The sequence below is a fragment of the Thrips palmi genome, unplaced genomic scaffold (genome assembly GCF_012932325.1).
Source record: "Thrips palmi isolate BJ-2018 unplaced genomic scaffold, TpBJ-2018v1 HiC_scaffold_3, whole genome shotgun sequence".
In the NCBI taxonomy this organism is placed as follows: Eukaryota; Metazoa; Arthropoda; class Insecta; order Thysanoptera; family Thripidae; genus Thrips; species Thrips palmi.
In genome coordinates this window covers 2,814,687-2,831,322 of record NW_023144630.1, presented here as the reverse complement: position 1 = coordinate 2,831,322, position 16,636 = coordinate 2,814,687, and positions in this window count along the sequence as shown.

Here is a 16,636-nt window from a genome sequence, read left to right as displayed (position 1 = left end):
TCGGTCTTCTGGCAAATCCACTGTCCGGCGGAACGATCATGCTTCCCATGGCTGCTTCGCAGGGGTTTGAGTGTGTAAGACAGAGGGATTGGCTGCTGAGCCAGGTGGACTTCCCTGTGGCTCGGTGCGTCTCTCTATATACGTGATCCGGTGTCTCTCTCCGCCACGAGTCTCCGCTCCTTGCCAGGGGTGAGGGGTATCGCCGTCCGGACAGACTCCGTCGCTTGAGGGATCCGAAGTCGGAAGTCTCTGGGGCGTGGCGTAGTCCCGCGCGGCGCGGCGTGGGGTGGCACGCCGCAGCGCACGGCGGCACGGCGGGCGGCAGAGACTCCGGCCGGCGGCGGCCAGCACGCCGCGCCCGGAGGACCTCCGCGTCGGATGGGCTGCCTAGCGCCACGGCGCTCCACCGCACAGTGGGCCAGAAGACCGGAGGCGGCCAAAACTCCGGACGCGTTTTGAGCTCCAGAGTCGCTAAATGGGACTCGAACCGAACGTGTGACCCCACCATTGGATTGCTCTCCGAACGATGAATCCATTGGTGGGGTCACACGTTCGGTTCGAGTCCTGTTTAGCGACTCTGGAGTTCAAAACGCGTCTAGAGTTTTGGCCGCCTCCACCGGTCTTATGGCCCACTGCCACTGGCGCCCTCCAGGACACCACCCCTCCCGATAGGCATTCGGCCACGCGCGCTCCCCGCTGCCATCGCGGTGCCATTGCCCCCGGCGCGCACCACGCGTCACCATGGTGTCACCAGGGTGTCAATTGGCGTTGTCGAACGGCCTGGCGTCAGTCTGACGCAATGCAGACTCATTCCGAGAGTCGCCCCCGTCGCTCTGTCTCTCTCGCACCTACGCGGAGCGCCCCGCGAGTGCGAGAGACACAGCGACGAAGACGACTCTCGGAATGAGTCTGACGGTGACGGCAGCAGAGCAGGCAGCAGTGTGTTGCTAGCCCAGCCCGGCGGAGCGCCAAGCGCGCCAAGCAGCCGTCTGTCTCTCTCGCACCCCTACGGACCGCCCCATGAGTGCGAGAGAGACAGAGCGACGAGGCAGTGTGCAGAATCGGCCAGGTCCCTGCCGTCTCCGTGTGGTGTAGGCACACTGTAGGCCGCGTAGACTGAAGCCGCTCGGTCGGTGGCGCGCTCTGTGGCCGCGGACCGAACTAGCCCCCCGGCGACGAGGCTGACGCCGGGGCTGCGGGGCTGCGGCCGGGGCCCGGGGGGCGGCCGCCGAGGCTCGCCGAGCAGAGCCGCCGTCCTGCTCGCACGAACGGCGCGACGCCGGGCAGGACAAGCACGCCGTCTCGGAGTTTCGGCGCGTTTCGGACGCCTCGCCGCTTATCTGTCCCACCTAGCGGGCTAGCAGTGGGCTTGCGCCTCGGCTTGCGCGACAGGCCGACAGGCGCCACGGGTCCTCAAGGGCAGACAAGATGGCCGCGGGAAAAGGGGCCGCGAACGCCGGCACACTGTTGCAAAGCAGTGGATCCGCGGCCGAAACTCAAGACGCGTTTTGAGCTCCAGAGTCGTTAAATGGGCCTCGATCTGAGCGTGTGACCCCACCAATGGATTCCTCGTTCGGAGAGCAATCCATCGGTGGGGTCACTCGTGCGGTTCGAGGCCCATTTAGCGACTCTGGAGCTCAAAACGCGTCTAGAGTTCGCCGCGTTTCGGCAGACAGAGGCGAGTGACGCAATGAGATCCGAGGGAGTCTCCATTGAGAGCGAGCGCCCCAGTGCCACACAGTGCGTAGACTGTCCCACTGAATGGCCATGGCTGCCATGGCTGCCATGGCACTAGCGTCATGAATGGAGCAGCGCGTCACGCCGTCTCCGTCGCACCGCACGGCACTGCCCGTGAGTGCGAGAGGGGCCGCGGCGCGGCGTGACTTGGCACACGGGGCGAGGGGCGCATACCGGGGCCGCCTCCGAAGTATCTCTCCGAGTCTCTCTCGCACCCGCTCGACCGGGCGACAGAGACGGAGAGAGTGCGCGTCTCGAACGCACCCCGAGACGTCGGCCCTTTCAGGCGGACGGCCAATTTTTACGATGTCGCCGGCGTCATTTTGTTATTATCACACGGCGTGTCCGTCTCGTACCCGTGCGTCAACCTCCCCTAGTGGGCCAGAAGACCGGTGGAGGCGGCCAAAACTCCAGACGCGTTTTGAGCTCCAGAGTCGCTAAATGGGACTCGGACCGAACGTGTGACCCCACCAATGGATTGCTCTCCGAACGAGGAATCCATTGGTGGGGTCACACGTTCGGTTCGAGTCCCATTTAGCGACTCTGGAGCTTAAAACGCGTCGGGAGTTTTGGCCACCTCCGCCGGTCTTCTGGCCCACTGTGGGGCACGCGGAACACACGCAGGACACGCGGGCGGCAGCAGCCGGGCTGCAGATAGAGACAGACAGACAGTCGCACGGACGTGAGGGAATGCGAGAGTGAACGCGCGCAAGTGTGTGTGGGAGTGTGCGCGTTTGTGTTGGGGAATACAGAGATGTGCGACACGCACCTAAACACACACACACAGACACACACACAGACACACACACACACTCAGACTGGAGCAACTAGGTGGCGCTTGGTTCCAGAAAATGACCAGGGAGAGTCTAATTTGTTCATGGAAAGATACACGTCCATTGCTGTGCCCGATGACTTTGACAAAATCGAGACACAAAAGTCGTTGTTTCGGAACTATACCAAACCGGCGGGGACGTCAGTTTTGAAATCCGAAAATCGCCATAAAAGATAAACGCGTCTTGACGTGATGACGTTTTTACTTTCGCTTAGAATCCCGTGCAAGCGGCGCCGGGTCATCGTTCTGTCTCTCTCGCACTCGTGGGGCGGCCCGCGCACCCGCATACAGTGCGAGAGAGACGGATCGTGATACAACAATATTCGGCGCGGCAAAGGGCACCAGAGGCACCGGAATACAAAACGGTGAAGAATTTACAACGGAATGGCTACCGACAGAAATGGACCATAAAAGCAACAAGGCACCGCCAACCATGGGCCATGGCACCGTGGCGGCGGGCCTCTTACCGTCTCTCTCTCTCTCTCTCTCTCTCTCTCTCTCTCTCTCTCTCTCTCTCTCTCTCTCTCTCTCTCTCTCTCTCTCTCTCTCTCTCGCCCCCTGCTGCACCCACTTGTCCGCTGGATCGAGTTCAAATCCCCCGAAATTTTGAAAAGTCAGTTTCGAAATCATGGACTTGCTGCACGTCGCTCCAGCGCGACCCCTCATGAGCGAGGCAGCAAATAATCTGCAGCGGAGCAGAACGACAGAGAAACAGTCTGCATTCCTTGAGGTAAGGCGAGCCGACGCGCCGGGCCGCGCCGGGACCGTCGTGGGGGTACTTGGGGGCCAAGGGGGTAGATGGGGTCGTGCGGGTGCATAGTGGGGGTTGTCGTGGCAGTGGCAAAGGTGTCCTGTTGGGTTGGTCCACTGGGCGCGGGCCAGGAGACCGGTGGAGGCGTCCAAAACTCTAGACGCGTTTTGAGCTCCAGACTCACTGAACGGGACTCGAACCGGACGTGTGACCCCACCAATGGATTGCTCTCCGAACGAGGAATCCGTTGGTGGGGTCACACGTTCGGTTCGAGTCCCATTTAGCGACTCTGGAGCTCAAAACGCGTCAGGGGTGTTGGCCGCCTCCACCGGTCTTCTGGCAATTCCACTGCGGCGCGGCCACCCACGGGACCCTAGCGGGACCCGTCGAACTAATCCACTGGAAGGGAGGTGGATCCTGTTCCCTAATCCTTATCTGTGCCATCGCTTTCGGCGGCTTTGGCTGCTGCCGCCTGCACCTCCCCGTGCCGAGTGAGGCGTTCAGGGCGGCGCTAGCCTACAGCGCCGCGTCAGCTCGCGATGGCCGAGTGGTCAGGGCGCATGAGCGGCGGTGCGGGCGGCCGAGGTTCGAGTACCGGCTTCTCGGAACCTTTTTCGTGCTAACGCACGGGGCGGTCGCTCGGCGGTTCCCCGTCGGACTCCTCCTCTCGAGATGAAACATTGCACCTTGCCTCTGGCCGCCTCTGGCCGGGCGCCGCTGGAGGGGAGGGGGGGGAAAGGCCTTTGTTATTGTTTACTCCGGAGGTTGGTCTGACGGCGGTCCAGGTAGCGTCCTCCCAGCTGATTCCGCAGTGAAGCGGCGCATAGAGGGCCAGAACAGAGGCGGCCAAAACGCGTTTTGAGCTATGAGGGCTCGAACCGAGCGTGTGACCCCACCAATGGATCCCTCGTTCGGAGAGCAATCCATTGGTGGGGTCACACGTTCAGTTCGAGTCCCATTTAGCGACTCTGGAGCTCACAACGCGTCTAGAATTTTGGCCGCCTCCACCGGTCTTCTGGCCGCACTGTGCGGCGTTGCACTTATTTGTGGTTTTGCCTGGAATTTCATAGAAAAGTATCATGATGGTTGCCAACTTGCTGCGAACGGGCGTGCTTTCGATGCACGGGGGAGGCGCATGGCGAGGTACACTGTACTGTAGGTGCACTGGCCGTGCGGCTGCCTGGGTGATGCTGGATGACCGTTGCAAACGCTGCAAAATGACAAGTGGCTTTCTGGGAACTGCTCTGCCTGCTCTGCCCTTTAGCAACAAAGAACAGCTGATTCTGCCGCCTCTACCTGCATGCACAGTGTATGGGCACCCTCAGACCGCATGTGGCCAGCCCCGGAATATGTTTCAAAACACTCGAGAAGGCGGCATTTCAGGGATCTGGTTCCCGGGTGAGTGAAACTATGCGATTGAAACAGCTCCGATGTCAAGCCGCCTCGACAAATTACGGCAAACCACGCGCACAGTGGGCCGCAGAAGACCGGTGGAGGCGGTCTAAATACCGGAAACGTTTTGAGCTACGGAGTCGCTGAATGTGACTCGGACTGCGTGTGACCCCACCAATGGATTGCTCTTTGAACGAGGAATCCAGCGGTGGGGTCACCCGTGCCGTTCAGGTCCTGTTTGGCGACTCTGGAGCTCAAAACGCGTCTAGAGTTTCGTCCGCCTCCACCGATCTTCACTGTTGGGCTGGTTGGGCCTCCCATTCCCTCCTCTAGAGGGCGGTCTAATCAATGCCGCTAGATAAGCTTCTAAAAGTAGAGCGAGGGGTCACAGGCGTGTGGCAGTGCCCCGCGCGTGTGGGAATGGAGACCGACTCCGCACAGCTTCCTATTAAAATTTAAAAGGTTCGGTACACACACTGACAGAAAGGTCCATTGTGAGGTTCGGCGAAACCTCGCCCGATCCCCGCCCCTCTCAGTGTGTCCGCCCGTCAGTCCGTCGAAAGTCGAAAGCCAAGAGCGGACATTTCGCCCCTTTCGCCGATGTTCCGCCGCCCCTGCCGACAGCCTTTAGTTCAAAAATACCGCCCCTTCTTTTTTGAGGGTAACCCAGCTTCCACGAAGCAGCGCCCTCTACAAAGGCCCCGATGCACCCTAATGGTGTGGGGCGGTGCAAGGCGGTGCCTGTCTGTCTCTCTCGCTCTCACGGGGGTGGCACACTGCGGCGCAGGGGTGCGAGAGAGACGCAGCGACGATCCGGCCGACTGTGGGCCCGGCGCAGCCTGGCATGGCGTCGCTGCACCGGACTCAAGACGCGAAGACGCCCAACAGGACGGTTCTCAAGCCCTGCCGTATACGGTTTTTCTTTTGCCGCATACGGTTTTTCTTTTGACGTATACGGTTTTTCTTTTGCCGCATACGGTTTTTCTCTTGCCCCATACGGTTTTTCTCTTGCCGCATACGGGTTTTCTTTTGCCGTATACGGTTTTTCTCTTGCCCCATACGGTTTTTCTCTTGCCGCATACGGTTTTTCTTTTGCCGCATACGGTTTTTCTTTTGCCGCATACGGTTTTTCTTTTGCCGCATACGGTTTTTCTTTTGCCGCATACGGTTTTTCTTTTGCCGCATACGGTTTTTCTTTTGCCGCATACGGTTTTTCTTTTGCCGCATACGGTTTTTCTTTTGCCGCATACGGTTTTCTTTTGCCGCATACGGTTTTTCTTTTGCCGCATACGGTTTTTCTTTTGCCGCATACGGTTTTTCTTTTGCCGCATCGGTTTTCTTTTGCCGCATACGGTTTTTCTTTTGCCGCATACGGTTTTTCTTTTGCCGCATACGGTTTTTCTTTGCCGCATACGGTTTTTCTTTTGCCGCATACGGTTTTCTTTTGCCGCATACGGTTTTTCTTTTGCCGCATACGGTTTTTCTTTTGCCGCATACGGTTTTTCTTTTGCCGCATACGGTTTTCTTTTGCCGCATACGGTTTTCTTTTGCCGCATACGGTTTTTCTTTTGCCGCATACGGTTTTTCTCTAGCCGCATACGGTTTTTCTTTTGCCGCATACGGTTTTTCTTTTGCCGCATACGGTTTTTCTTTTGCCGCATACGGTTTTTCTTTTGCCGCATACGGTTTTTCTTTTGCCGCATACGGTTTTTCCGGGGCTGTTCATTAGACCTACCTCACAATTGACCTACCAATATATTTATTAATAAAAATATTAATATAAATATTTGAATATAAATATGGGACTATAAATAATAGTGTTATAAATATTAACAAAAAAGGTTGACCTACCCCACAGTTGACCTACCCTATATTTTTATTATAAATTTTTTTGAAGTATCGTCTACTGTCACTGGGACACTGTCGCGCTTCCCCTGCCGCGAGGCCGTCGCGCTTCCCCTGCCGCGACACTGTCGCGCTTCCCCTGCCGCGACACTGTCGCGCTTCCCCTGCCGCGACACTGTCGCGCTTCCCCTGCCGCGACACTGTCGCGCTTCCCCTGCCGCGACACTGTCGCGCTTCCCCTGCCGCGACACTGTCGCGCTTCCCCTGCCGCGACACTGTCGCGCTTCCTCTGCCGCTACACTGTCGCGCTTCCCCTGCCGCGACACTGTCGCGCTTCCCCTGCCGCTACACTGTCGCGTTTCCCCTGCCGCGACACTGTCGCGCTTCCCCTGCTGCGAGGCCGTCTTTTGCCGCATACGGTTTTTCTTTTGCCGCATACGGTTTTTCTTTTGCCGCATACGGTTTTTCTTTTGCCGCATACGGTTTTTCTTTTGCCGCATACGGTTTTTCTTTTGCCGCATACGGTTTTTCTTTTGCCGCATACGGTTTTTCTTTTGCCGCATACGGTTTTTCTTTTGCCGCATACGGTTTTTCTTTTGCCGCATACGGTTTTTCTTTTGCCGCATACGGTTTTTCTCCTCGCCGCCGGGCTCGCTCCACTGTAAATACACTCGCCGCCAAGATGGTGTTTCGGCGTCCGGCCGAAGGCGGTCAAAAATCCCGAACGCGTTTCGAGCTCCACAGTCGCTAAATGGGACTCGAACCGAACGTGTGACCCCACCAATGGATTGCTGTCCGAAGGAGGAATCCATTGGTGTGGCTGGGGGTAATTTCATTCATTTCGACTACTTCCTGTCCGGGTGCGTGACACACCGTCGTCTCGCTGCGTGCCACTGCGTGCGAGGGCGGACCCGCCGTCCTTTACAGTGAGGGGGAAGGACATTACACTTTCCTCGTGGACGTCCCCGTGAGGTGCAGCACCTGTCCAAAAACGAATTTAGTTCCATGTGAACTGGAAACAAAGCATAATTTCAGTGACAGTTTGTATTCTTGTTGTGAAGTAGTTTGACGCCAGACTGTCTGTCTCTCGGTGTTCGCGGCGTACAACCACGGATAATTAGGGGGGCTGCGACGCGTGAACTCTGCGCGTTGGAGCAAAACAAAAGTGAAATCACAACATTACAGCACTCGGTGAATGAACCAACAGAGGGCCGAAAACCCTTACCGCTCCCCGTGGGTTGGGTGCCCCGTCGGTACCCCGTCGGCGGTTCGTGACTTCCCGATGGACGCAAACCAGTCTGAGACAAACATCTCCGTCCGCGCGTCCGCCCGCCTCGTCCGTTCGTCTGGCCCATCGGATGCAGGGGTGGGCCGCACAGTGTGCCGCCTCGCTTCCATCAATAAGTCCAGCGAGTGACCCTGCGGCCGACGTTTGAATGGCGTGGCGTCTGGAAGCAAATTTAAATTTCTCAATGAGAAATGCCGGCAGCGCTGCCCCTCCCCTCCCGCCTCGCCCTCTCGCTCGCCCTCCAAGATGTCCTCAAACGCCGCGAACTCCGCGAACGCAGACTCGCAAAAAACGGCCAGCCTTGAACCCTTTTCAGGGAAGCCATGGAGCCAGGCCGCCGCGCCGTGCCGTGCCGTGCCGTGCCGCGCCGCAGTAGCCAAAGGAATGATAATTTTACGAGTTCGCTAAATAGGTTGCGGCTCGGTAACAAGTTCCACGCAAATTCACAACGATTCCCCCTTCTTTCGGCGCGCCAGGGTTTCCTCTAATCTTGGGAACGAAATGCTGGGGTTGAAATTAGCACTTAAAATAGTTCTGAGCGGTCAAAGTCCCGGACGGGTTTGGAGCCGCAGAGTCGCTTATCAGGACTCGAACCGAACGTGTGACCCCACCAATGGATTCCTCGTTCGAAGAGCAATCCATTGGTGGGGTCACACGTTCGCTTAGAGCCCCATTTAGCGACTCTGGAGCTCGAAACGCGTCTAGAGTTTGGGCCGCGTCCACCGGTCTTCTGGCAAATCCACTGGCTACGCAGCTACGCGGCCGTTCGCAAGGTGACCCATCTTGGTGTTCCATTGAGTGCCAATCAGTCTCGCGACGCACTGCGGCCATTTCGCTTTGTTTTCGTTCCGTCTCCGCCGATCCCAATCTGAATCCGCAGGCTCCGCAGGCGCTTCTAATTGCGATCTTTCGCAATGACGCGCCGGGGCAGTGACACCGGTGACGCAGCGACGCGGCGACCGACGCCCTCCCCTAAACCAGTTCGCCGCGCCGCTGTCTCTGTCGCGCCCCCGCGCACCCCCGTGAGTGCGAGAGAGACGGTGCGGTGTCGCAAGCGCCGCGCCGTGTCGCGCTCAGCTCCGAGCAACGCCGAGAGCAACGCGGAGAGGGTGAGGGGAGGTCAAGGTTCGAGGACTCGGAGGGGTGAGCAGCCCTTTCAAGGGCGAGGCGGGCGAGGCTCGTTGCGTCACCCCCGCGCCTCTCTCTCTCTCTCTCTCTCTCTCTCTCTCTCTCTCTCTCTCTCTCTCTCCCCCCCTCTCCAGGCGAGTTCCCGAGAACGTCTGCGTGTGGCGCTTGGCGGTGTCAATGGTCAGCCCCGGACCATTGAGTCTGGTGCCATCGGCCACCCCTTTGTAAACACGCATCCCGGCCGTCATCCCCCACACTGCGTTGCCTACCTGCATGCCTACCTGCATGCCTTGCACGGCGGCCTCCACAAAGCACCTGTTCTTGAGACGGCAGTGAATGGCACCTTGAATAGGCAGAGGCCTTCAAAAGGCATCCGGTCCATTCTGGTCCATTCTGGGGCCTCGGCCTCTGGCGGGCCACTACACTGGCAGGCCTCTGGCGCCGCTGCGACGCCATTCACGGAAACGCGACACCGTCACAACAAGGCCTCGGAGCCGCGATTGGTCGATGCGGATCAATTCGAAAATGACCTGCCAACTGTGAGGTTAGGACCTCTCGACCGGTAAAAGTGTGTTTTATTTTCTTTGTTTCCGTCATTAAGTTTTTTAAAATTTTCTAAATTTTTTGGCAAAAAAAATTTGCAGCCTCCGCACCACATAAAAGGCTGATTTTGCACCATTTGCGCAGTTTAGCAGCGGGGTCCGGGGCGCCCGGAGGCACTCTGTCCGCCGACGTCACATCGGGACAGAATGGTTCCGGGCATAGCGGCGCGAGGCAAGCGATTTCACCACCTAATCCGTCAGATTTGCAACACCGACGACTGGAATGCGATCCGGAAACAACGCCCTGGGCCGATCAGACTGCGGACCGCTCGCGGCCAAACGGACTCAGATAATTCCGTCCAGATAATTAAAATGAATGAATCAGTTGGTACTCCGGCCTCGGAATGGATTCGCTGAAGTCCCTCCTCGCACCACATTTGCCGGAGGACCGGCGTAGGCGGCCAAAGCTCGACACGCGTGCAGAGCTCCAGAGTCGCTAAATGGGACTCGAACCGAACGAGTGACCCCACCAATGGATTCCTCGTTCGGGGAGCAATCCATTGGTGGGGTCACACGTTCGGTTCGAGTCCCATTTAGCGACTCTGGAGCTCAAAACGCGTCCGGGATTCTGCTGCGGCAAATCCACTATGCACTGGTCCGGTGTGAAAAGCCGAAAGCCTTGCAAAAATAGATCTTTCCGGTGGAGCATCGCCCAGAAAGAGACACACACAGGCGCCGACGGGCAGCCGAGAAACACGGGCCTCCGGGGAGATGCTGGATAAGCGAAATACGGGGTGGAGCGGTTTTACAGTGTCAGGTGAATATGGATCGCGGAGTGAAGACGGAGAGGAGAGGAAGGAAGATAGAGAGGGGGGCGGATTGAGGAATAGGCGTGGGAGGGCACATTGATAAAGGTGTGACTGAAGAGGGAGAGGTTGGAAAGGATACGGATTCCGAGTGGTGAAGGTTAGATTGAGGTTAGGCTGAGAGAGAGAGAGAGAGAGAGAGAGAGAGAGAGAGAGAGAGAGAGAGAGAGAGAGAGAGACTGGGGTTGGAGGAGACCCAGACGCGTGCTTGCAACATGCGCTCCCCCTGCCGCGCCCTGCCGACTCTAACAGAGTTCACCGCCCCGTCCCAGCAGTCCCGGCCTGACCCTGACAAACACTGCGAGGCTGTATTTGCCGGGCCAGATAAAGGGAGCCCGTGGATCTGGCAGGAAGTTGACACTCTAGTGAAATGGAAAAGGAGTGATTAGTTTAATGCGCCGCCCCACGGTACCGTTGACTTGTTTGTTTATTTGTTATTGTTGTTGTTGTTGTTGTTGTTGTTGGCTGGGCTCGACCCGTCGGGACGTCGGGCCTCGCGTCGGCGCGGCACAAACGAGTATCAGATTCTGCCTAAAATCCGATATTTTCAGCCAGTCTGGGTTGTGACGAGTGCGTGTGAGTGTGTGAGCGTGTGTGCGTGTGTGGTCCCCAGGAAGCACGGTCGGAGGCGTTCTACAAAAACACGACCTCCGTCAGGGCCGGGGTTCGACTCCCCCTCGCGGCCCGGCGCCCTGAAGGCCCTCCGAGGTGACCTCAACGCACGGCGCGCACAGTGGGCCAGGGGCGGCCGAAAATTCCAGACGCGTTTTGAGCTCCAGAGTCGCTGAAAGGGACTCGAACCGAACGTGTGACCCCACCAATGGATTCCTCGTTCGGAGAGCAATCCATTGGTGGGGTCACACGTTCGGTTACTTCGAATCCAGTGGCAGCGACAACTGCAGCGACCGCCTAGTGCAACCCGGCCTTCCCTCGGCGCGCGGGGCGGCGCGGTGTAGGCCGTGCTCACTTTCCTGCATTGTCCGCGCGCTTCGGCACCGCTTCGGCACCGCTTCGGCCGGGTTGTAAAAGTTTCGGCGGGCCTGAGCAGTCATTGCCGTTGTCGTACTGCGGTCCAGTCGACAGCAGAACAGGAGAACGCCACAGCGTTTCTAATGGCGCCGCAGGGTCCCCAGGGAGACTCCCGGGACTCCAAGGACTCCGGTGCGATCAGTGTGAAATGCTTTTTTCTGCCGAGGTGTTTCGTGGAGCAGGAGAAACGAAATGGTGTGCTAATTAAACGTCTTTGAGGCCGGCAGATCGTTTGCGCGTTTCAGGGGGATTCCGGGAGCAGAGAGAGGGAGAGAGACGGAGGGGGGAGAGACCGATGGAGGCGGTCAAAATCCCGGACGTGTTTTGAGCTCCTGAGTCGCTGAACAGGACTCGAACCGAACGTGTGACCCTACCAATGGATTGCTCTCTGAGTCCCATTTAGCGACTCTGAAGCTCAAAACGCGTCTAGCATTCTGGCCGAAATCTGGCCGCCAAATCCACTGTGTGCCCCGTCCGCTCACTTTCACACGTTTTTCCTTTCTTCCCTGCGGGGAATCGGGAATCCGAGACATGCACGTTATGATTCGCTTCCTTTTTGCTGCTTTTTGCTCGATCTGTAATTGCTCGCATTTTTGTCCTCACGCGGTGCGAGGGGCCAGGGGCCCCGCCGGGGTGGCTGGGCTGCGCGCAGCGGCGCGACAAGGCGACACGGGGCACACCGCCTTTGAATAACAGACAGAGATAAACGATTTGGGAAACGCGTTCCGAAAAGTCGGCCGCAGATTCCCCCTTCGGGAATCCACCTATGGAACAGCGGGGAGCATTTTATCGCTGTGGCTGCGCCCGCCCCGCCCCGCCCCGCCCCGCCCCGCCCCGCTGGCGGGCCTTGAAACTGCCGTTAAATGTTTTTCGCCATCCTTGTTGCAGACGCCCTTACGCCACTTACGCCGGGAGGGTGTTGCCGGGCATAAACGTGTCAAATGAACATTATAAATTACGAGATTGAACGTCTTTGGTTGGTTTGTTCTACCTGGCTCTACGCGGCGCTTGGAGCCGCTGCCAAAGGGTTCCCCCGGTGATTCACGCAGCAGACTCCGTCTCTCTCGCACTCATGGGGCGTCCCCTATCGGTGCGAGAGAGACAGAGAGAGACGGGCCGAGCCAGACAGAGGCCCCTTCGATATTTATGCATCAGTGATGCAGATAGACGTCCGTTCAACGTCCGCTCACTGAGGAACGATCCGGGTACAGTTACGAACCCAACCCGGGAAAATATGTGGCCCCCGAAAAAAAGGGCGGTAGGAACAAAAACAGCTACTTTTGTTGGAATCGATCAGCTTACCAAAATTGATCGCGTCGTTCGCGTTGCTCTGCGCTCTAAGACCAGAGTGTCTGGCTGACAGTCGTAAAACGGAATGGAAGCGCAGACAGAACCTTTGGGGGATTCACCTCACACTTCACACCCAGAGCAAAGCGAATCAGGACCAATCAGGCGCCAGGCCGGCCTTGGGACTCTGTCCTGTCTCTCTCGCACCCACGGGGCGTCCCGCAAGCCCCGCTGGGTGCGAGAGAGACAGACGCATTGGTGCGACACACAATGATTTGTTCGGCGAAGACGGCGGCTCGCAACACCTCGCAGCTTGTGAGAAGCTTGTCGGCCAGCGGGCAGGTACTCTGGTGAACTGCAGGTAAGAGCTGCTCCACAGCTGGACACAGTGGGCACACTGGACACCCTGGACACACTGGCAGTGCGGAGGCGGGCAGCGGCGCCGCGAAAACGAAACACACGCATGAACGAATCGCACAGAATCGAAAAATGCCGGACGGACTCGGCGCTGCAAAACTAAAAAAAATAAATATAGAAAACACAACAATCTTAGACGACACTTTTGAAATTTTTGACATTTAAATCTATCGCGTGTGCATAAGGTACCCGAGATAAGCCCGACCCCGGGAACAGCCCCGGGGGTGGCGATATTTTACGTTGACATAACTGGTGTCCCGTGGATAGAAACGTGGCCAGGAGGGATGCTCGAGACCACCGCCACGGCCCTATCTGTGAATCTCTATTCGCCGACGCACTGTAATTAGGGAATACCAGGAAGACTGCACTAAGAAGGCTGAAGGACGCGGCCCGGGCCTGGAATGGGGAGAGGCCAGAAAACCGGCGCCGCCGGCCAAAACTCTAGACGCGTTTTGAGCTCCAGAGTCGCTAAATGGGACTCGAACCGAACGTGTGACCCCACAATGGATTGCTCGTTCGGAGAGCAATCCATTGGTGGGGTCACTCGTTCGTTTCGAGTCCCATCTAGCGACTCTGGCGCTCAGAACGCGTCCAGGATTTTGACCGCCTGCGCCGGTCTGGGCGGGGCATTATACTCTCGTGACCATTTGACTCCCAGGAGTACACCATCCCTAGGGACAGTGTACTCTCCCCTTAGGGAGAGTACACCATCCCTAGGGAAAGTGTACTCCCCTACCTCGAGAATGGGGGAGTACATTGACCCTAGGGATAGTGTACTCCCGGGGTACACTATCCCTAGGGTCAATGTACTCCCCCCCTCTCGAGGTAGGGGAGTACACTATCTACATTATACTAGGGATGGTGTACTCTCCCTAAGGGGGGAGTACACTGTCCCTAGGGATGGTGTACTCCCCCGGGGAGTACACTGTCCCTAGGGATGGTGTACTCCCCCGGGGGAGTACACCATCCCTAGGGCCAATGTACTCCCCCGGGGGAGTACACCATCCCTAGGGCCAATGTACTCCCCCACTAGCAGGGGAGTACTTGGTCCCTAGGGATATTGTACTCCCCTACCAGCATGGGAGTACATGTTCTCCCCTTCCAAGAGAAGGGTAGGGTCAAGAGTAGGGTAAGATCTGACGCGAGTTGAGTAAGATCTGTCAGCGTCAAACAGCGAGGCTGTGCCAGCGTCAAACAGCGAGGCTGTGCCAGCCTCACACAGCGAGGCTGTGCCAGCCTCACACAGCGAGGCTGTGCCAGCGTCAAACAGCGAGGCTGTGCCAGCGTCAAACAGCGAGGCTGTGCCAGCCTCACACAGCGAGGCTGTGCCAGCCTCACACAGCGAGGCTGTGCCAGCGTCAAACAGCGAGGCTGTGCCAGCCTCACACAGCGAGGCTGCGCCAGCCTCACACAGCGAGGCTGTGCCAGCGTCAAACAGCGAGGCTGTGCCAGCGTCAAACAGCGAGGCTGTGCCAGCGTCAAACAGCGAGGCTGTGCCAGCCTAACACAGCGAGGCTGTGCCAGCCTCACACAGCGAGGCTGTGCCAGCGTCACACAGCGAGGCTGTGCCAGCGTCAAACAGCGAGGCTGTGCCAGCCTCACACAGCGAGGCTGTGCCAGCCTCACGCAGCGAGGCTGTGCCAGCGTCAAACAGCGAGGCTGTGCCAGCCTAACACAGCGAGGCTGTGCCAGCGTCAAACAGCGAGGCCTTGCCAGCCTCACACAGCGAGGCTGTGCCAGCCCCACACAGCGAGGCTGTGCCAGCGTCAAACAGCGAGGCTGTGCCAGCGTCAAACAGCGAGGCTGTGCCAGCGTCAAACAGCGAGGCTGTGCCAGCGTCGAACAGCGAGGCTGTGCCAGCGTCACACAGCGAGGCTGTGCCAGCGTCAAACAGCGAGGCTGTGCCAGCGTCAAACAGCGAGGCTGTGCCAGCGTCAAACAGCGAGGCTGTGCCAGCGTCAAACAGCGAGGCTGTGCCAGCGTCAAACAGCGAGGCTGTGCCAGCGTCAAACAGCGAGGCTGTGCCAGCGTCAAACAGCGAGGCTGTGCCAGCGTCAAACAGCGAGGCTGTGCCAGCGTCAAACAGCGAGGCTGTGCCAGCCTCACACAGCGAGGCTGTGCCAGCGTCAAACAGCGAGGCCTTGCCAGCCTCACACAGCGAGGCTGTGCCAGCGACAAACAGCGAGGCTGTGCCAGCCCCACACAGCGAGGCTGTGCCAGCGTCAAACAGCGAGGCTGTGCCAGCCTCACACAGCGAGGCTGTGCCAGCGTCACACAGCGAGGCTGTGCCAGCGTCAAACAGCGACGCTGTGCCAGCGTCAAACAGCGAGGCTGTGCCAGCGTCAAACAGCGAGGCTGTGCCAGCGTCAAACAGCGAGGCTGTGCCAGCGTCAAACAGCGAGGCTGTGCCAGCGTCAAACAGCGAGGCTGTGCCAGCGTCAAACAGCGAGGCTGTGCCAGCCTCCCACAGCGAGGCTGTGCCAGCGTCAAACAGCGAGGCTGTGCCAGCGTCAAACAGCGAGGCTGTGCCAGCCTCAGACAGCGAGGCTGTGCCAGCCTCAAACAGCGAGGCTGTGCCAGCGTCAAACAGCGAGGCTGTGCCAGCGTCAAACAGCGAGGCTGTGCCAGCGTCAAACAGCGAGGCTGTGCCAGCGTCAAACAGCGAGGCTGTGCCAGCGTAAACAGCGAGGCTGTGCCAGCCTCACACAGCGAGGCTGTGCCAGCGTCAAACAGCGAGGCTGTGCCAGCGTCAAACAGCGAGGCTGTGCCAGCGTCAAACAGCGAGGCTGTGCCAGCGTCAAACAGCGAGGCTGTGCCAGCCTCACACAGCGAGGCTGTGCCAGCCTCACACAGCGAGGCTGTGTCAGCGTCAAACAGCGAGGCTGTGCCAGCCTAACAAAGCGAGGCTGTGCCAGCGTCAAACAGCGAGGCTGTGCCAGCGTCAAACAGCGAGGCTGTGCCAGCGTCAAACAGCGAGGCTGTGCCAGCGTCAAACAGCGAGGCTGTGCCAGCCTCACACAGCGAGGCTGTGCCAGCGTCAAACAGCGAGGCTGTGCCAGCGTCAAACAGCGAGGCTGTGCCAGCGTCAAACAGCGAGGCTGTGCCAGCGTCAAACAGCGAGGCTGTGCCAGCGTCAAACAGCGAGGCTGTGCCAGCGTCAAACAGCGAGGCTGTGCCAGCGTCAAACAGCGAGGCTGTGCCAGCGTCAAACAGCGAGGCTGTGCCAGCGTCAAACAGCGAGGCTGTGGCAGCCTCACACAGCGAGGCTGTGCCAGCGTCAAACAGCGAGGCTGTGCCAGCGTCAAACAGCGAGGGTGTGCCAGCGTCAAACAGCGAGGCTGTGCCAGCGTCAAACAGCGAGGCTGTGCCAGCGTCCAGGGCCGCCGGAAGTACTTTCTGGTGGGGGGGGGGGCGAAATTTTTATGAAAAATTGTTGGGTTGCCTACCGTTAAGGGGCAACACCCAAGACGGTTTAGACTTCTCTAATAGTGTTCCAAATCCAGCGAGCGAAGCGAGCTTAAA